This window comes from Pseudophryne corroboree, chromosome 2 (assembly GCF_028390025.1).
Source record: "Pseudophryne corroboree isolate aPseCor3 chromosome 2, aPseCor3.hap2, whole genome shotgun sequence".
Classification (NCBI taxonomy): Eukaryota; Metazoa; Chordata; class Amphibia; order Anura; family Myobatrachidae; genus Pseudophryne; species Pseudophryne corroboree.
This window is the reverse complement of record NC_086445.1, coordinates 866,830,592-866,852,103: the sequence shown is the minus strand read 5'-3', so window position 1 is coordinate 866,852,103 and position 21,512 is coordinate 866,830,592. Positions and strand designations below refer to the sequence as shown.

Below are 21,512 nucleotides of genomic sequence, written 5' to 3'. Positions count from 1 at the left end.
CAGAGAGAACACGGAACAGAAACATAACAGAAATGTGCACCTTTTAAACAGACAAAACGGGTTCAAAAAATAATCACGTATAGCTTACCTGCCTATGGATGAACAGGCTGACGGGCAGTATACACAGACTGATAGAGTAATCAAGATGAAAATCAAGCTTTTAGAGTACTAACACCAGGGATTTTGTCAGTGTCTGCATATGGCCATCAGTATTGTTGTCATCCACCAGCGGCGCTGTCAGTGATCCCGGACAATAGCCCCCAAGTATTGTTGAAGATAAAACCTTCTCCTATATCAAGTTCCTTTGGTTGTCTGTTTAAATTACCTTGGACCAATCGATTAGGATCTCACAAAGTAGACATGACACGAGGTATGTTCCACAAGATGAGTCTGAAGCAGTTTATTGTCTAGGGGTTCTTATAGGCATATACAGGAATTTGTTACACGTCACAAAGCATAAGCGTCATTTCTTACACATAGAAGTTATGAGACATTACAATCCTTGAGAGTCAGTCTGTAGACACTGTTCACAAAACATTACTGTTCTCAAAACATCACTGTTCTTAAAACATGTTCCAGGAGATAAGCGATTAGCTTAACCTTGGTTAACAGAGGAACTTCTTTCTAACTAATAAAATGTCAGTATTACTTATAACCTTAAAGCAAAAGCGTTTCTTTATATTCAAACAAATGGCTACGGTTATAAAAAATGGCTGAAAACTATTCTAGCATAATGCTGTCTTTCTCAGCGCCGAGGGTATACACCAAGGTAATGGCAGAGATGATGATTCTCCTCCGCAAGCAGAGAGTAAACTTAATACCGTACCTGGACGACCGGCTGATAAAAGCGCCTTCCATGGAGAGGTTGTTGGACAGCATTGCCCTCTCAACCTAACTACTTCAGGATCACGGATGGATTCTGAACCTACCAAAATCCCACCTGGAACCAACACGGAGGCTTCCGTTTCTGGGGATGATACTGGATATGGAGGAACAGAAGGTATTTCTTTCATTGGAAAAGGCATTGGTAATCCAGTCGATGGTACGGGATGTCCTAAAACCAGCCCGGATATCGGTGCATCTATGCATTCGCCTTCTGGAAAAGATGGTCGCCTCTTACGAGGCTCTGCAGTATGGAAGGTTTCATGCGAGGCCCTTCCAGCTGGATCTGCTGGATAAATGGTCCGGATCGCATCTTCACATGAACCAGAGGATACGTCTGTCGCCGAAGGCCAGGATTTTTCTTCTGTGGTGGCTTCAGACCTCTTACCTGACTGGGTTCGAAGTTTCGGGATTCAAAATTGTGTTCTGCTAACCACAGACGCGAGCCTCAGAGGTTGGGGAGCAGTCACCCATGGAAAACAGTTCCAAGTAAAATGGTCAAGTCAGGAAACCATTGTTCCGATCAACATTCTGGAACTAAGGACCATATACAACGCCTTTCTACTACCATCGCATATTCAAAATCACGCCATTCAGGTTCAGTCGGACAATGTGACAGCAGTAATGTGCATAAACCGACAGGGCGGAGCGAAGAGCAGAGCAGCAATGTCAGAGGTAACCAGAATTCTCCTCTGGGCAGAAAGACGCGCGGTGGTGCTGTCGGCAATTTTCATTCCGGGAGTAGACAACTGGGAGGCGGACTTCCTCAACAGACACGACCTCCACCCGGCATAGTGGGGCCTTCACCCGCAGGTGTTTGAGTCCTTAACACGTTGGTGGGGAATTCCACAAATAGACATGATGGCCTCTTGTCTCAACAAGAAGCTAAAGCGGTATTGTTCCAGGTCGAGGGACCCGCAAGCAGTGGCGGTGGACGCTCTGATGACTACATGGGTCTACCAAATGGTTTACATGTTTCCACCTCTTCCACTGATCCCAAGAATTCTCAAAAGAATAAAAAGGGAAAAGGTTCAAGCAATTCTCATTGCTCCGGATTGGTCAAGAAGGGCCTGGTACGCGGATCTACTGGAGATACTCCTAGAGGACCCGTGGCCTCTGCCTCTTCGAGAGGATCTTCTGCAACAGGGGCCGTTCGTCAATCAAGACTTACCACGGCTACGTTGACGGCATGGAAGTTGAGCATCAGATTCTAGCCCGGTAAGGCATTCCGGACAAGGTTATTCCAACCCTGATCCAAGCCAGGAAAGAGGTAACGTTTAAACCAGGCATGTCCAAACTGCGGCCCTCCAGCTGTTGAGAAACAACACATCCCAGCATGCCCTGACACAGCTTTAGCATTCTCTGACAGCAAAACTGTGTTAGGGCATGCTGGGATATGTAGTTTCACAACAGCTGGAGGGCCGCAGTTTGAACATGCCTGGTCTAAACATTACCACCGTATTTGGAAAAAATATGTCTCGTGGTGTGAAAATAGGAAATTTCCTGCAGTGTAATTTCAACTGGGACGTTGTCTCCTTTTTCTACAGTCAGGTGTGGATGTGGGCCTACTTTTGGGCTCCTTGAAAGTCCAGATTTCGTCCTTACCCATTTTCTTCCATAAACAATTGGCTTCCCTCCCTGAAGTTCCGACGTTCTTGAAGGGTGTTCTTCACATCCAACCGCCCTTTGTGCCTCCCACCTTGGGATCTTAACGTAGTGTTGCAGTTTCTACAATCGGAATGGCTTGAGCCTTTACAGGAGGTGGACGTAAAGTTTCTTACGTGGAAGACTGTTACACTGTTGGCCTTAGCTTCAACAAGGCGTGTGTTGGAACTGGGGGCTTTGTCTCACAAAAGACCGTATTTGATTTTTCATGAAGATAGAGCTGAACTCAGAACTCGTCAGCAATTTCTTCCTAAGGTGGTGTCTGCGTTTCATATCAACCAACCTATTGTGGTTCCGATGCTTACTGACACCTCTGCTACCTCAAAGTCCTTGGATGTTGTGAGGGCTTTGAAGATCTATGTGAAGCGGACAGCTCGTCACAGGAAATCTGACTCGCTGTTTGTTCTCTCTGATCCCAAGAAAATTGGGTGTCCTGATTCAAAGCAGACAATTGCACGCTGGATCAGGTTTACTATCCAGCATGCTTATTCCACGGCAGGTTTGCCTTGTCCAAAATCTGTACAGGCCCACTCTACTAGGTTAGTGGGTTCTTCCTGGGCGGCTGCCTAAGGTGTCTTGGCTTTACAGCTCTGCCGAGCAGCTACTTGGTCAGGTACGAACACGTTTGCTAAGTTCTAAAAGTTCGATACTTTGGCCTCTGAGGACCTTCAGTTTGGTCAATCAGTTCTGCAGGACCCTCAGCACTCTCCCATCCGGTTTGGGAGCTTTGGTACATCCCTATGGTACTAATGTGAACCCCAGTATCCCCTAGGACGTAAGAGAAAATAGGATTTTAATTACCTATTGGTAAATCCTTTTCTCGTAGTCCATAGAGGATACTGGGCGCCCGCCCAGTGCTTCGTGTTTCTTGCACTGTTACTTCGTTAAGTAATGTTGTTCGTTCAGCTGTTGCTGTTCCTGTTCAAGTTTGGTTAGCATGGCTGTCCTCGATTGTGTGTGCTGGTTCGAATCTCACCACTGTTCTGTTACATCCGTAGGATATGTCCGTCTCATCGGGCACAGTTTCTAGACTAAGTCTGGTAGGAGGGGCATAGAGGGAAGAGCCAGTGCACACTATTGATTTCTTAAAGTGCCCAAGGCTCCTAGTGGACCCGTCTATACCCCATGGTACTAATGTGGACCCCAGTATCCTCTACGGACTACGAGAAAAGGATTTACCGGTAGGTAATTTAAATCCTATTTTTTCCCCCGTCTTATAGACACCACAAATAATTACTTTGTAGTTCTTGTTTCACCAATAATTAAACTTTTCAAATAGTAAAAAAGCAGGATTCAATGGGCGGTATTCAAATGATATATAACTCCCAATCTCCTTTCTAAAGTGATCCCTGTTATGCACATATCGCGCCCATAGTAATCAGGTTTAGCTGCGTAACAGGTTGGGTGCCCTCGCTACCGCGGGAGTAGCGAGCTGAAATGATTATACCACGCATGTCAGCAGAAACAGAACGGTTGTGGAAGGGGGTAGAAAGAATTGCATACCGCCCTATGGTGGTCATTCCGAGTTGTTCGCTCGCTGCCGATTTTCGCAGTGCAGCGATCAAGTGAAAAACGGCAAAAATGCGCATGCGCTAAGTACTTTCGCACAAAACTTTGTAGATTTACACAAGCTTGAGCGACGTTTTTTCATCGCTCGAGTGATCGTAGTATGATTGACAGGAAACTGTCCGTTTTCAGAGAGTGTGCTAAAAAACGCAGGCGTGCCAGGTAAAAACGCAGGAGTGGTTGGAGAAACGGGAGAGTGGCTGGCCGAACGCAGGGCGTGTTTGTGACGTCAAACCAGGAACTAAACAGACTTGAGTTGATCGCAGTCTAGGAGTAGGTCTGGAGCTACTCAGAAACTGCAGCAAATTATTTAGTAACAGTTCTGCTAATCTTTCGTTGGCAATTCTGCTAAGTTAAGATACACTCCCAGGGGGCGGCGGCCTAGCGGTTGCAATGCCGCTAAAAGCAGCTAGCGAGCGAACAACTCGGAATGACCACCTATGTGTAGGAGTTGACCCAAAAATTTGCACTTGAAATGAAAATGCTTTTTCTTAATATTTTCATTGTCTTGATTTAAACACTTCTACATGTAGGAGGAATATGTTACACAACCTACCGCATTAAATGAGGGGTTACTTTTTATGTGATACAAGATGGAGATATGGGATTTCCCCATGTGTGGAAAGTTTTATAGATTGTGTACTGTTTCAGTTATTGTCTGGTAATCCTCACCTTATAGTGGGGTTTACTGTACAGAAACACTGATTCCCTGTAAATTATGGATTTTCCCCGCTCATGATCCCCCTAATTGTACCCTTTCCATGTTGACTTTTTCTTGCAGCGCCTAAAGGTGCGAGGGAAAGTAAATCCTTTGGAATTCACGTGCGTGTGAGTGGGTTGGTAAGTAGCCGGGGTGTTTACCAAAATACTTTCTTCCGGGAATCTTCAATTAAGTAACAAAGCATTTGGTAATGGCTTAGAAATTTTAAGGAGTCTTCCAATGGTGCCTCCACCCCATTCCCAACTGACAGAAAATGTCATAAGGGGAATGTGTTTCGCTCCAGCCGACTTCTGTTTATGGAAGACAATGTAGTTTTATGTGTTCTGTTTTTCCACCTGTTGCTTCCATTCCATTTCTCATGTAAGTGGAAAAGCTTTTTGCTGTTTCGTTTGCCTGTAATGACATGCTGCTAAACAGCGTGGTGGGTACTCAGCCCTCTGTGACAGCTGCTGACTGATGTGCAGGGTTATGAAAAGTAGTGTGTAGCTGCTCCTTTTTCAGGAAGCATTGACTGCAGGGAGTCTGTGACTTAGCTGATAAAACAAAACAATAGCTTAGACTTAGCTGTTTAGAATATATGAGTGCACTGCCAAACATTTCAAAGTCTGCTGTCATTGAACTCTATTAGATCACCCTACGCTTGAAAGTGCATTTCTCCCTAAATTATGTAAATGTATATTATCCCTATATTTGTGTGTAGATAGATTCCCCCCCCCCCCCCCCCCCCCCCCAAAGCCGAACCCAGACAATATTCATGTGTAACCCCTTAGCAAGGTTGGTATAGCCCTTTTAGTGCTTGATTTCTGCAATCTGCAACATGCACTGAATGTTCTAGTCTGGCCAGCATCTGATTGATGTTTAAAAGGTGCAAATGGTTTCTCTGTTTAAGCTTTCACTGGGAAGGTGTATATGCCTGGGGACTGGTGGCCGTGAGTCAGCTAGCATATTGATGAAGCAATCTCATCTCTTGGGTTTTTCCACATAGTAAAGCTTGGTCTGCTATGGGCTGAATCGTGGAGTGGCCAAAGATTAAAATTAATTAGCTCTTCTATTGAGTATACTGTCACAGAAAGCTAGTCTGTCTTCAGCATGTTTTGTAGACTGTATTTTCTATGATGCTGTGTAAGCATTTAACGTTGACACAGACATGAGACTAGACACGGAAGAAATTGCAATTTTCTCTATGGAAGGTATAACTAACTCCCAATACTCTGCAAATCCCTAAACATTTTGCAAATTACTTTTTTTGTTATCTTACTGGTGGTTTCAGCAACATAATGGCATTGCGCAATTTAGAATTAACAAGCCCGTTAGAACTGCCATCTGCAGCTTTGGTCCTCAGTGTTTTAGCAAGCCTAGATTTTTATCTAATTTTTACACTCTAGCCACAGGAAAGCATTCATCTTAAAAATGATGCTCACTATACACAATACGGAGCAAGAGATTAGTATTTGGGCGCAAGAAGCATATTTGTGTGTTATTGCCAAGATTAGTTCGTTTTTTCAGCTTAAAGGTGTGTGTGTGTGTGTGTGTTTATGTTTAAAATCTAGTCCTGTTTTTTATAAAATGAAAAACAATTGTCTTAGAACTCCACTACGACATGCAAAATGATTTTCCTTTTGGCTCTTTCCTCTGTACCGATGCTCAGCATGTTACAGTGGTTCTCAAACTGTGGGGCAGATGTATTAAGCCTGGAGAAGTGATAAAGCATTGGTAAGTGCAAGGTGATAATGCACCAGCCAATCAGCTCCAATATGTAAATTGACAGGAGCTGACTGGACGGTGCGTTATCACCTTGCACTTATCATTGCTTTATCACTTCTTTATCCTTTCTCCAGGCTTAATACATCTACCAGCACCATCTTTACAGCAGTGTAGGCCCCTGGGCAAAGCAATGCACTGGTTCCCCTACCCATCCTCCAGCGGTAGGGGTGGGGGGTGCTATCAGCAGCAGCTTTGATGTCCCATGGGTGGTAGGGGGTGTTCTATCTTCCGCTCAGCGTGTAGGTCCTGGAACAGTAATTTCTACTAATTACTCCTTTACTGCACAGATAGTGGAGATGGGGCAGGAGAGAGAACACTAAACTGTAGAAGGGGGCATTGGGCTGAATAAAGGGGCCCCGATACATGACTTCCAGGGTGGTAGGGGGTGTTTAATACGCAGCAGAGAAGTGGATACTGGAGTGGGCGTAATATTCATCATTTTCTGGTGGGAGGGCAGCTTGCTTGACTGCAGATATCTCCAGTACCTGGAAATAGATTTCTTAGCTGTCAATGGGATAAAAAAACTAGACAGTTCCACCTTTCAGGAGGTACTGGGGACTTGGGGATCAGAGTTCAGAAGCCAGAGCAATCTACCAATGAATATATAAAACTTCATACCAGGCATGTGGAGCTGGAGCAGGGACCACCTGCTGGAAGGCATAGTAGAGATAAGCTGCCAGTGTCCACCGAAAGGGGAGAGTCGCAGCTTTTGGATAGTTTGCTTAGAAGTTCAGCACAGATCTCTCGTGTGTATGCCCCCCGTCACTAGCGATGCGCGGAGCTATCGCCGGTGCTAGATTGAGCCTAGCAGGTTGCTCACTTCAGTGCTGTGTGAAGTGAGCGGCCCCACGTCCGCTCCCCCCCACACTCAGCATACATCGCGCTCCGTGCTGAGCTGGGGGAGAGGTGTGTGCTGAGTGCTACGTGATAGATCGCTCAGCGCACACAGCTCTAGGTGTGTGCCCCCATTTAGTCAGGCAGAACCCGAGATATCTGGCTGGGAAGAGCAATTAACAGGCTTGGATGGGGACCACTGCTTAGAAGTCAGATATCTCAGGTTCCCCGATGCTGTTTTTAAAAAAATCTGGTACCCCTGGAAAGAGGAGACTCTCAGCTATCAGCCTTGGTCCCTTGAGCCAAGTGGCCATTTAGCTTATATGAAAAGACGGCCCTGACATCTACCCCTGTGTGCCTAGTCACCCTGGGGTGCCTCAGGGCACTTGCAGAGATGTCTTGAATTAGTTGTCCAGGAAGATTTAAAAGTATTTATGGTCAATGTGATAGGTAAAACCAGTGCTGGTGGCTGCCAATCGTAAAATATGTTGGCAAACCGAAGCAAATATTGTCCCTCACCAGATAATTGTACCGAAGGATGACATTTAAACACAATTTACTGAATTTAATATTTCTTTCTAAATTTCTCAATATGAAAATGTTGGCCTAGCGGTGCTGTGAAAAAACTTTTGATGCTCTAGGGCGCTGCGATTCAAAAAAGTTTGGGATCCTCTGGCTTGTTCTATAGTCTACAACTGTCAAATTAAGTTAAGAATGACATGCTGGACTTTACCCATGGCTTTAGTTGGTATTCAGGAAGATCTGGGCCCACAGTTGAAGCATGCGTATGTAATGTAGAAAGTAAGTCGCATAGTTGCAGTAAGTGCAAAAGTATGTGGCTGCAGAATGGAATGGCCTAAATGTGCAGTCCCACTATATTCTGATGCTGGGTTCCCTGATCTCCACCAATACTGACATCCAAATATTAAGAAAAGCAGTTGTTTTCTTACTCCTAACCATATACAGGAACTTCTCGTTGCCGTACAGTAGCTCTCACTACTATGACAAATTGGTTGGAAAGCACGAGTTTCGGATTTTATTAAAATATGGTTTTGGCAAGCTTGTGGATCGCAAACTGTTTTGTGAACAGTGGCAGTAGAACGGTTGATTTGGCTGGAAGTGCATTTTTTTTGGCACAAATTCAGGGGGTAATTCAGACTGCATCCCTGCAGTGGCAGCGATCGCAGTTTGAATTACTCTGCGCAGGGCGCACTGCGCTTGTTCAGCCAGTGAGATGCAAAAGCATCTCACTGGTGCGTTCACCTCTGCCTGATTCACAGGCAGACGCGGTTGCGGGGCGGGAGGGGGTGTGCCAACGGCATTACAACGCCGTTGCTGAGGCGCGGTCCGGAGAACGATGGCACATCTACGATCAGGTCTAAATTACCCCCCTGAGTGTTTTTTTTGTTGTATTGCACATGTGTACATAAAAATCATATGTACAGATTTGTCCTCATACATCTAGCCCTAGTACGTCTTTTTTTTTTTTTCTTCTTCTTCTGAAAATGCAGTGCCACTAGAATGCACTAGGAGACTGTGCTGATTAATTTGATATGACACTTTTATATTGTGTGTGACTGAGGGAGCATTCAGCCCTGATAATTTTGTGCCCCATAAGTTTTTTTTTTTGTTTTTTTTTACAGGGCACTTATCAGATTTTTTTCGGGACCTCAGCAGGTCCCCCCCCAAAAAAAATCATCTAAGTGTCGACGTTGGGTTTACTTCGGAGCTAATTGGATAGCCCATGGGGATCAATTAGCCTGCAGTAAACTACCGTGGGCAGTTGAATTCCCACCTAAATCTGTATACAGGACAGAACTTGTATTGGAAAGAAGCTGCGGCTGTTACATTGTAGCACTGCATATATGGATTCAGAAACTCAGTCGCACACAGATATACCAGTGTCATATATCAAATTAATCAGCACATGCTCCTTGTGCTTTATAGTTTCATTGCGTTGCGTCGAAAACACCTTTTCAGCAAAAGATGCTAGAAGACTTTCACATGACCTGGCGTGCCAAAAGGGGCTATTTGGCGTGACTGCAGCAATGATGTATAAGAACATAACTGTATCCAAGTCCGTGTAGATTTAGACGCATTTTGTTCTTATCCGTAGAGAGTCTGGAAAGCAGGTGGGGACGGAGTACAGTAAGGGCATCGTCGCGTAAATTACTGTAGTCACATGAAGATAGTCACCCACTTTCATTTGCAGAGTGCATTATGAGGCAGATGTATTAACCTCGAGAAGGCATAAGAAGTGATAAACCAGTGATAAGTGCAAGGTGATAAAGGGACCAACCAATCAGATCCTAACTGTTAATTTACATATTGGAGCTGATTGGCTGGTGCCTTTATCACCGTGCACTTATGGTTTATCTCTTCCTTATGCCTTCTCCAGGTTAATACATCTGCCCCCTTGATCCCTCCCACTGATTCTATCGCTATGGTAATATGGCTGCTCCAATCTAGTTACATTGATATTTGCACTCGGTATGAAAATGGATTCCCATTTGATCATTTAAAATGTAAGACTCTGCAGACTGTTTGTTTCTAAATGAACTTGAACAGTACTTTCGGCTTGTGTTTTTCAATATTTTATTGGATTTTTATATAGTAAGCGAGCATTTATTTTACTGCTAGCACTGTCAAGCCATATGTCCTGGCACATGTACTATCCTTTCAGAGCTGGACGCATCTTGCAGTGTATCCATCCATGCAAGCAGTCCCCTTTGCGTCTTTATTTTTATTTTTTTAATTTTTTGAGTGTATTTGCGCTTAGCCTTTTTGGCTCAAAATTCGTCCAACTCTGCACGAGCCCCAAAATGCATTATAACTGCCATCTACTAGGAGAACAGCAATGTTCTGATGCCATTGACCCATGTGGTTCGGGCCAGAGTGTGTTACTCCTGAATCATGTGGTACTGGGGGAATGGGACCCCAGACACATTGTACCTAATTTTTTTTCTTTTCATTTTATAAACCTTGCCAAAAGATTTCTGTGAGTTTTGACAGGCTTATTTAAATATTAAGCAGTCCTCAAATAGATAGTATAAATATTTTCAGTCTTCAGTTATATAACTGTTCCTATGTATATAAAACATTGAATATACTCAGGATTTCTAGCTATGGAAGTAGTCATTGCCATAGTTTTGTAAATTAGAAAAAAAAAACCCTAATTAGCCTTTAAACATAAAGATCTAAAATTGGCATCTCCCAGCCAGCTGGTGCTTGCATGCTAATTGGATTGCTATGATTTTGAAAAGTCGCTGGAACTGGGCATGTCTAACTAGATGTGTGGAACAAGTTTATCTTCCGGTGATTAGCAAACAGCATGACTAATTCTCACTGCGAAATGTAGACAGGCTGAATGTCAATTATTTGGAGACCTTTTGGAAAACATTAAAAGGAATTTTAAGGTTCCTCGACAAGTCAAATGTATCTCTGAGGTCACTGTAACTGGAGGCTAATTATGGGTGTAATCAATATGCAGGTGCTGCTTTATATTCTACTGAGGCTTCACCTGCATTGTTTTATATAAGGCACGTATTGAGATGCTCTTGTGTTTTTTGTTTTTAACTCTTGTTATAGGAAGCCGACATTTTGCTGTCAAATCTTATTGCATCATAAGGCTTTTAAGCCTTTTTTGTATCATGTCCCCCATTTAGGGTTGTAAAAGTGTGTCCATTATTGTGGTGTGCATGTTTTCTAAGAACCCCACAAAGTGGTGACAAAAAAGTCTTCTCTTGTAAGATTTTCCAAAATAAACCATTGTCTATAAATATTTTTACGTGTTTTTTTTTTCCAATAGAGTATTTTATTATTATTTTTGGTTAAGCCAATATATTGGCAAATCTTGCATATAGTGCAGCAGTGGCCAACCAGTGGATCTTGAGCTGCATGCTGCTCTCTCTTTATTCAAATGTGGCTCCCAACACTCTAAATCATGTGACCAAAACAGATCCAGAAACCGCTGCACCCCAGCCAGACATGCAGCAGCACTCCGGAGGGCTGAAAAATGAGGGAGCCAGATACTAGAGGTGAGACACCCACCGGCAAACAGAGGACACATTTAGGGGCTGCTGCAATGGCACGAGTTGGTGGGGAGGGCTGTTGTGATAAATGAGGGTGGGCTGGCTGGAGTGACACATGGGGGGAGCTGGAGTGTAGTATGTGAATCTGGCCTTTTAAATTATTTTATTTGAAAGGGACTTTTTCAATGTATTATGTTCGATCTGGCTTTTTTCAATGTAATTTTATACCAAAGGCGTGGTCTAGCAGGCACAAGGCCACATCCCATTTTTGCATGCGCACCTTTGGCTCGATGTCCGCTCTTTGTCGTACCTAACAAGATTTTTTTGGCTCTTTCTCACTGACTGGTTGGCCACCCCTGTGTTAGTGTGTTCACCCAATTCCACAGAATTCATCGTTTGATGAATTGTGTTGTCACATCTTCCCATCTGATGGGCTGCACATCAGATGCTCTAATGCAATGTACGTTGTGGTTGACTAACATCAATCCTGTAATGATATATCGTACAGGCACAATATATCGTTACATTGTATCAGCCCTTTGCAAGATCGCCGGATCATTCAGGTATATTCCCAGCTGTAGACTTGTGTAAGTAGTTTCTTTATTAGGGTCAAATGTTCCCGAAGTAAATCTACACTGACCCTCCTTTCATTTAGTGGCAATATGCTGGCATATAAACAAGGGGGTAGATGAAATCCTTATGGTTCCAAACATTGAATCAACTCCAAAATATTTTGAGTTATGGCCCCATAATTGTGATTCACTGAGTTAATCTCACACATTTATTTATTCTGAGTATGCACCATTCTCTGACCTGATGTAACAGCTCAGTGCTGCTCTGCATTCTAACATCTCTCCTTTTACAAAGGGAAAAGAGCGGCTTTTCGATGCCACAACCCAGTTTGGCCACTCAATAGGTATATAGTCGTTTTAGGTTCTTTATGATACAATGGTTAGGACATTTAGGGGGGAATTCAAATGTTATCGCACCCCAGGTCTCCCTTCTAAAGTGACAGGAGATCGGAGGGCGATATTAAAATGCCTACACTTATCACGCTGATGGCACCCATTACACTGTGGTTTAGGCACGCAAAGCACCTAAACCCAACTAAAGTAATGGGCGTGATCATGAAAAGACCCGTTTGGACGCCCAAACTGGTCTCTTTACTTGCATTTTAGCTCGCTAATTCTGTGGGTAGGGAGCTGATATGAACTTGTTGCACCCGTCGGCAGCAACATTTGAATAGCTGCCTGCGGGCGAGGGGGGAAACATTTGAATCCAGCCCTTAGATTATGTAAATCTATGTAAACTGTAATTGCTTAAGTTAGATTTCACTATCTCAAACCTTTGCACTGATTTACAGCATGGTTTATGGAATTGAAAGTGTGCATCACCATGTAGTAAAAAGGAGTGTACGTCTGAAAAACACTGATTCATCTTCCTGACAATGTTCACACACGTAGACTATTTATAGCAGGCCTGGCCAACCAGTGGCTCTCCAGCTTGGTACTGCAAGTCCCAACGTGCCCTACCACGGTTTTTCTATCAAAGAATGCTAAAACTGTAGCAGGGCATGCTGAGATATGTAGTTTCACAACAGCTTGAGAGCCACAGGTTGGCCAGGCTTGATTTAGAGGGATCACTGGTCCTTATGTTAATTTCACCCTAATATTTCCAGCGCGGGAGCGGATCACTGCTAGTAGGAGGCCAGTACAATCTGTGTGCCTGATTTTGATTTGAGTATAAATCTAATGTAGAAATGTCTGTCGTTTGTCAACTCTAAAAATCTTGTACTTTCTTTACGTCATTGTAACCTCCTAGTTAATATTTCAAGATCAGCCTGATTCAAAATAAGACTCCTGTCTAATGCTGGCCATACACTTGTGCGATGTCCCGCGACAGGACGTCGCGGGGCATCGCACTGGCAGTTCATTTGAACTGCCGAAGTGATTACCATGCGATCATGCGATAGATCGCATGGTAATCACGTGATGGGCATGTCACCGCCGAGTGGGAGCGTCCTCTGGCCGCTCCCGGTGGGTGCCCATCGCACATCGCAGTGCGATATATCTCATGTGGGCTTAAAACCACATCCGTTCACACTGCGATGCGAGAAATATTTAGTGCAGCACATAATATCTTGAGACGCGGCATTCGACCGGCGTGCCCGCGCATTGCGGCTCAAGGTACCTAAAATGTGCATACAATCCTTCGATTTCTCTCACAGATGTGGTCGAAATCGAAGAATAGTACCGATTATCTCGTAAGTGTATGGGCAGCATAAGGGACAAGCTGTTCTTGCATGTGTCCCAGCATGTTAACGCAGTGGGTCACAGGTGCAAGATATGCACAATTCTAAAGCTTTTGATGCAAAACTGATGCACTGGGCATGAGCACATCTTTATTCGTCATGTTAATGCAGTTGAATGCAAGTTTAAATGATGCCCTGTGTGCCTGATCCCATTTTATGACTTGTATACAGGGAAAAGCAATGGCATGCGATGGACATGGTGCTGTCCCAGAACGGAAAATGCTCCCGAAAGGTTACAATAAACAAATAATAATTATAGGGTGCTGGGAGTTGTCGCTTGTATGAATAACATCACTGTGCATATCTCGATTTGCTTTGCTGGGAATTGTGTCACCAGCAGAACTGCTTTGCACATATATAATAGGGTGCACGCCTGTGCTACACCTTTGGGGCGCATACATTGGTTTATACACTCTTTCAGAAAGCAGAAGTTACTGTTCGGATCTGTAAGGCCACCCATTGTGTATTATAGGCAGGAGGTAGGTAATCTGCAGATCTCCAGCTATTTCCGAACTACATGTTGCTGCACACTCTGACTGCTGAAGTGAAGCTAAAGACCAATTGAAACCAAAGCTACAGACAGTGAGATTTGTGTATTTGGCCATATTTTATGCAGTAGACCTCTAGAAATAATTCATGTAGAGTTTCTCCACTGCCATTGGTATTATTAATGTGTACATATTTTGCATTGAAAACCTTTGAACCATTTGCGAGCAGTAAATCGCTACACCCGTCTGTTTTTTGCATTTTAAATGACTGATGCCAGGGTATAGGAATCTCTTACTGAATGGACTTCTTCACCTCTTCACCCATTTAGAACTTGTAATTGCATGTGCATCTGGTCTTTAAAATAGCTCCTATCATTGCATTGAAATGGAAATCTGCATTGTCTTTATCTCCTGACTTCTTCTTTAACTGCTTAACCAAGCGCAAGTGAGAGGCGGGACTGCACCCCCAAATTGAAGCTTTTCGAATTTGTCCAGTGTGTTACTTATTAAAAGTATGTACAACTTTCAACATCTTCAAATAGTTAAACTGGAACCTATTGTTAAACATGTGCAAGCGGTCTGCCCGTTTCCTCTTCAGTTGTTTTGGGTTTAGGTTTGTGAATGCTGTGATATGGACGAGGCCTGTATATAGGCGTTTCTCTATGTAGTGCACCCAGCATGTCTACAATGGATGTTAGCCCTGGAAACCTAGCATCGATTAAGGTTGATTTTCAGTTGATCTGATATCAATAAAAAAAATATTAAAATCAACACTTGGTAAAAATATTCCACAGCGTGCATTTGATCTGATGTTGTCTGAAGTGAGCAAAAATATCTCTACTGGTTGCTTTAGCGGGCAGGCACTATTTGTGAGGGTTATTCAGTTATTTTTTTATTTTCAGGGTGACCATAGGTCCTGCTTGTCACCAAGATAGTCTCCACTAGTCTACATTTAAGCTGGTGATAGATTACATGATTGTGCAGACCATCGGGCTAAACAGATGAGTGTTGGAACGATGGTCCAATAACTGCCACATCTATATAATCTGCACAGTGTATGGAAACCATTTTCACTTCATAGCATGGAATTGGCTGCAAGACCATTGGACATGTTTGATTATCAAATTGAATGATCCCAACAATTATTCAGCATTTTTCAGCTGTAACCGATTACACAGGTCTGCGATGAAAAAGCTTTTTTAACAAATTTTTGTGCTACTTACAGATTTTTGGCTTCTGAACACGAATGTGACTCCCGATTTTGCATATCACATCACGTTTTTCTGCAAAACATGTATTTATGAATAAGTCATTTTTTTCATATTCATTAAAGTAAAATAATTCCACCATTTATTATAAAACATTGTATTAAATTAATCCAGTCGGTAGTATAGAACGGTGCAATTCAGTTCTTGTCATAAACCCCTCCCCCCCCCGCCCAGTGCCAGATTAAGGCCCACATGGACCTGGAGCTGACCTTTCCAAAGGGCCTAAACCCCATACTGTCTAATGGAACATTGCACACACACAACAACTACAGTTACAAGGTGAGCTGGTGAAGGTGGAACCCAATGCAACAGATGCAACGCAGTTTTGCCCTGTGCTGGTTCATGTTAACCCCTGCCTGCCACCACTTATACACACACTTACAGTCCACACACCGACCACCACCACCACTACCACCACCACCACATATAGCAGTACACACACCCATACATACAGTACACACACATCCACCACTGCCACATACACAAACACAGTACATACTACACACACACACACACACACACACACACACACACACACACACACACACACACACACACACACACACACACACACACACATTACCACATATACACACAACACAACATACATACACACATGTTGGGACGTCAGCATGATGGCTGACTGCTGGATGATACACAGAGATGACACAGAAAAAAACTAATAAGCTAAAAGCGACAAAACGAAGTTTGAAGACAAAAAACAACAACAAGATATTAAATTTTTTTTTTTTTATAATTATGGTTTTGTTTCTATTTCTCTGACGTCCTAAGTGGATGCTGGGGACTCCGTCAGGACCATGGGGATCAGCGGCTCCGCAGGAGACAGGGCACAAAACTAAAGCTTTAGGATCAGGTGGTGTGTACTGGCTCCTCCCCCTATGACCCTCCTCCAAGCCTCAGTTAGGTTTTTGTGCCCGTCCGAGCAGGGTGCAATCTAGGTGGCTCTCTTAAGGAGCTGCTTAGAAAAAGTTTTTAGGTTTCTTATTTTCAGTGAGTCCTGCTGGCAACAGGCTCACTGCATCGAGGGACTTAGGGGAGAGAAGTTCAACTCACCTGCGTGCAGGATGGATTGGCTTCTTAGGCTACTGGACACCATTAGCTCCAGAGGGAGTCGGAACACAGGTCTCACCCTGGGGTTCGTCCCGGAGCCGCGCCGCCGACCCCCCTTGCAGATGCTGAAGATTGAAGGTCCAGAAACCGGCGGCAGAAGGCTTTTCAGTCTTCATGAAGGTAGCGCACAGCACTGCAGCTGTGCGCCATTGTTGTCACACACTTCACACCAACGGTCACGGAGGGTGCAGGGCGTTGCTGGGGGCGCCCTGGGCAGCAATGTATAATACCTTATTCTGGCTAAAAATACATCACATATAGCCCCTGGAGGCTATATGGATGTATTTAACCCCTGCCAGGTCTCAGAAAAACGGGAGAAGAAGCCCACCGAAAAGGGGGCGGGGCCTATTCTCCTCAGCACACAGCGCCATTTTCCCTCACAGAAATGCTGGTGGGAAGGCTCCCAGGCTCTCCCCTGCACTGCACTACAGAAACAGGGTTAAAACAGAGAGGGGGGGCACTTATTTGGCGATATGTATATTTATATATTAAAATGCTATAAGGGAAAAACACTTATATAAAGGTTGTCCCTGTATAATATAGCGTTTTTGGTGTGTGCTGGCAAACTCTCCCTCTGTCTCCCCAAAGGGCTAGTGGGGTCCTGTCCTCTATCAGAGCATTCCCTGTGTGTGTGCTGTGTGTCGGTACTTGTGTGTCGACATGTATGAGGACGATGTTGGTGAGGAGGCGGAGCAATTGCCGGTAATAGTGATGTCACTCTCTAGGGAGTCGACACCGGAATGGATGGCTTATTTAAGGAATTACGTGATAATGTCAACACGCTGCAAGGTCGGTTGACGACATGAGACGGCCGGCAAACCAATTAGTACCTGTCCAGGCGTCTAAAACACCGTCAGGGGCGTTAAAACGTCTTTTTACCTCAGTCGGTCGACACAGACACGGACACTGACTCCAGTGTCGACGGTGAAGAAACAAACGTATTTTCCTTTAGGGCCACACGTTACTTGTTAAGGGCAATGAAGGAGATGTTACATATTTCTGATACTACAAGTACCACAAAAAAGGGTATTATGTGGAGTGTGAAAAAACTACATGTGGTTTTTCCTGAATCAGATAAATTAAATGAAGTGTGTGATGATGCGTGGGTTTCCCCCGATAGAAAATTATTGGCGGTATACCCTTTCCCGCCAGAAGTTATGGCGCGTTGGGAAACACACCTTAGGGTGGATAAGGCGCTCACACGCTTATAAAAACAAGTGGCGTTACCGTCTCCAGATACGGACGCCCTCAAGGAGCCAACTGATAGGAGGTTGGAAAATATCCTAAAAAGTATATACACACATACTGGTGTTATACTGCGACCAGCGATCGCCTCAGCCTGGATGGGCAGCGCTGGGGTGGCTTGGTCGGATTCCCTGACTGGAAATATTGATACCCTTGACGGACAGTATTTTATTGACTATAGAGCATTTAAAAGATGCATTTCTATATATGTGAAACTCTGGCATCAAGAGTAAGTGCGATGTCCATATCTGCCAGACGATGTTTATGGACACGACAGTGGTCAGGTGATGCAGATTCCAAACGGCACATGGAAGTATTGCCGTATAAAGGGGAGGAGTTATTTGGGGTCGGTCCATCGGACCTGGTGGCCACGGCAACAGCTAGAAAATCCACCTTTTTTACCCCAAGTCACATCTCAGTAGAAAAAGACATAGTTTTTTCAGCCTCAGTCCTTTCGTCCCCATAATATCTGCCCAGGGATAGAGGTAAGGGAAGAATACTGCAGCAGGCAGCCCATTCCCAGGAACAGAAGCCTTCCACCGCTTCTGCCAAGTCCTCAGCATGACGCTGGGGCCGTACAAACAGGTGCGGTGGGGGGTCGTCTCAAGAGTTTCAGCACGCAGTGGGCTCACTCGCAAGTGGACCCCTGGATCCTACAAGTAGTATCCCAGGGGTACAGATTGGAAATTCGAGACGTCTCCCCCTCGCAGGTTCCTGAAGTTTGCTTACCAACGTCTACCTCCGACAGGGAGGCAGTATTGGAAACAATTCACAAGCTGTATTCCCAGCAGGTGATAATCAAAGTACCCCTCCTACAACAAGTAAAGGGGTATTATTCCACACTATATTGTGGTACTGAAGCCAGACGGCTAGGTGAGACCTATTCTAAATGGAGTCACTCAGAGCAGTGATAGCGAACCAGGAAGAAGGGGACTATATGGTGTCCCTGGACATCAAGGATGCTTACCTCCATGTCCAAATTTGCCCTTCTCACAAAGGGTACCTCAGGTTCGTGGTACAAAACTGTCACTATCGGTTTCAGACGCTGCCGTTTGGATTGTCCACGGCACCCCGGGTCTTTACCAAGGTAATGGCCGAAATGATGATTCTTCTTCAAAGAGATGGCGTCTTAATTATCCCTTACTTGGACGATCTCCTGATAAGGGCAAGGTCCAGAGAACAGTTGGAGGTCTGAGTAGCACTATCTCAAGTAGTTCTACGACAGCACGGGTGGATTCTAAATATTCCAAAATCGCAGCTGTCTCCGACGACACGTCTGCTGTCCCTAGGGATGATTCTGGACACAGTCCAGAAAAAGGTGTTTCTCCCGGAGGAGAAAGCCAGGGAGTTATCCGAGCTAGTCAGGAACCTCCAAAAACCAGGAAAAGTGTCAGTGCATCATTGCACAAGGGTCCTGGGAAAAATGGTGGCTTCTTACGAAGCGATTCCATTCGGTAGATTTCACGCAAGAACTTTTCAGTGGGATCTGCTGGACAAATGGTCCGGATCGCATCTTTAGATGCATCAGCGGATAACCCTGTTTCCAAGGACAAGGGTGTCTCTTCTGTGGTGGCTGCAGAATGCTCATCTACTAAAGGGCCACAGTTATGCATTCAGGACTGGGTCCTGGTGACCACGGATTCCAGCTTGAAAGGCTGGGGAGCTGTCACACAGGGAAAAAATTTCCAGGGAGTGTGATCAAGTCTGGGGACTTCTCTCCGCATAAATATACTGGAGCTAAGAGCAATTTACAATGCTCTAAGCTTAGCAAGACCTCTGCTTCAAGGTCAGCCGGTATTGATCCAGTGGGACAACATCACGGCAGTCGCCCACGTAAACAGACAGGGCGGCACAAGAAGCAGGAGGACAATGGCAGAAACTGCAAGGATTCTTCGCTGGGCGGAAAATCATGTGATAGCACTGTCAGCAGTTTTACATTCCGGGAGTGGACAACTGGGAAGCAGACTTCCTCAGCACGACCTCCACCCGGGAGAGTGGGGACTTCGAGAAGTTTTTTCCACATGATTGTGCACCAAAGGTGGACATGATGGCGTCCCGCCTGAACAAAAAACTGGACAGGTATTGCGCCAGGTCAAGAGACCCTCAGGCAATAGCTGTGGACGTTCTGGTAACACCATGGGTGTACCAGTCGGTGTATGTGTTCCCTCCTCTGCTTCTCATACCAAAGGTACTGAGAATTATAAGACGTAGAGGAGTAAGAACTATACTCGTTGCTCCGGATGGGCCAAGAAGGACTTGGTACCCGGAACTTCAAGAGATGCTCACAGAGGACTCAGGGCCTCTGCCGATAAGAAGGGACTTGCTTCAGCAAGTACCATGTCTGTTCCAAGACTTACCGCGGCTGCGTTTGACGGCATGGCGGTTGAACGCCGGATCCTAAGGGAAAAAGGCATTCCGGAAGAGGTCATTCCTACCCTGGTCAAAGCCAGGAAGGAGGTGACCGCACAACATTATCACCACATGTGGCGAAAATTTGTTGCGTGGTGTGAGGCCAGGAAGGCCCCACGAAGAAATTTCAACTCGGTCGATTCCTGCATTTCCTGCAAACAGGAGTGTCTATGGGCCTCAAATTGGGGTCCATTAAGGTTCAAATTTCGGCCCTGTCGATTTTCTTCCAGAAAGAATTGGCTTCAGTTCCTGAAGTCCAGAAATTTGACAAGGGAGTACTGCATATACAACCCCCTTTTGTGCCTCCAGTGGCACTGTGGGATCTCAACGTAGTCCTGGGATTCCTCAAATCACGTTGGTTTAAACCGCTCAAATCTGTGGATTTGAAATATCTCACATGGAAAGTGACCATGATGTTGGCCCTGGCCTCGGCCAGGCGAGTGACAGAATTGGCGGCTTTGTCTCACAAAAGCCCATATCTGATTGTCCATTCGGACAGGGCAGAGCTGCGGACTCGTCCCCAGTTTCTCCCTAAGGTGGTGTCAGCGTTTCATCTGAACCAGCTTATTGTGGTACCTGCGGCTACTAGAGACTTGGAGGACTCCAAGTTGCTAGATGTTGTCAGGGCCCTGAAAATATAGATTTCCAGGACGGCTGGAGTCAGGAAAACTGACTTGCTGTTATCCTGTATGCACCCAAAAAACTGGGTGCTCTTGCTTCTAAGCAGACGATTGCTAGTTGAATGTGTAGTACAATTCAGCTTGCACATTCTGTGGCAGGACTGCCACAGCCAAAATATATAAATGCCCATTCCACAAGGAAGGTGGGCTCATCTTGGGCGACTGCCCGAGGGGTCTCGGCTTTACAACTTTGCCGAGCTGCTACTTGGTCAGGGGCACACCCTGGCTGAGGAGGACCTGGAGTTCTCTCACTCGGTGCTGCAGAGTCATCCGCACTCTCCCGCCCGTTTGGGAGCTTTGGTATAATCCCCATGGTCCTGACGGAGTCCCCAGCATCCACTTAGGACGTCAGAGAAAATAAGATTTTACTTACCGATAAATCTATTTCTCGTAGTCCGTAGTGGATGCTGGGCGCCCATCCCAAGTGCAGATTGTCTGCAATACTTGTACATAGTTATTGTTACAATAAAATCGGGTTGTTATTGTTGTGAGCCGTCTGTTCAGAGGCTCCTACGTT

The 21,512-nt window shown here is 45.0% G+C and overlaps 1 protein-coding gene across 2 annotated transcripts in view; it reads left to right on the top strand.

Moving 5' to 3' along the window:
* The window catches only part of FAM222B (family with sequence similarity 222 member B), a 311,554-nt gene that overhangs the window by 91,177 nt on the left and 198,865 nt on the right, over positions 1–21,512 (top strand). The window contains exon 2 of one of the 2 annotated variants that reach the window (XM_063955896.1): positions 4,895–4,953. The exons of the other annotated variant lie outside the window; for it this stretch is intronic. The gene's annotated coding sequence lies outside the window, so the exon portion shown is untranslated. The remainder of the gene's footprint in view (positions 1–4,894; positions 4,954–21,512) is intronic. 2 annotated transcript variants of the gene reach the window in all.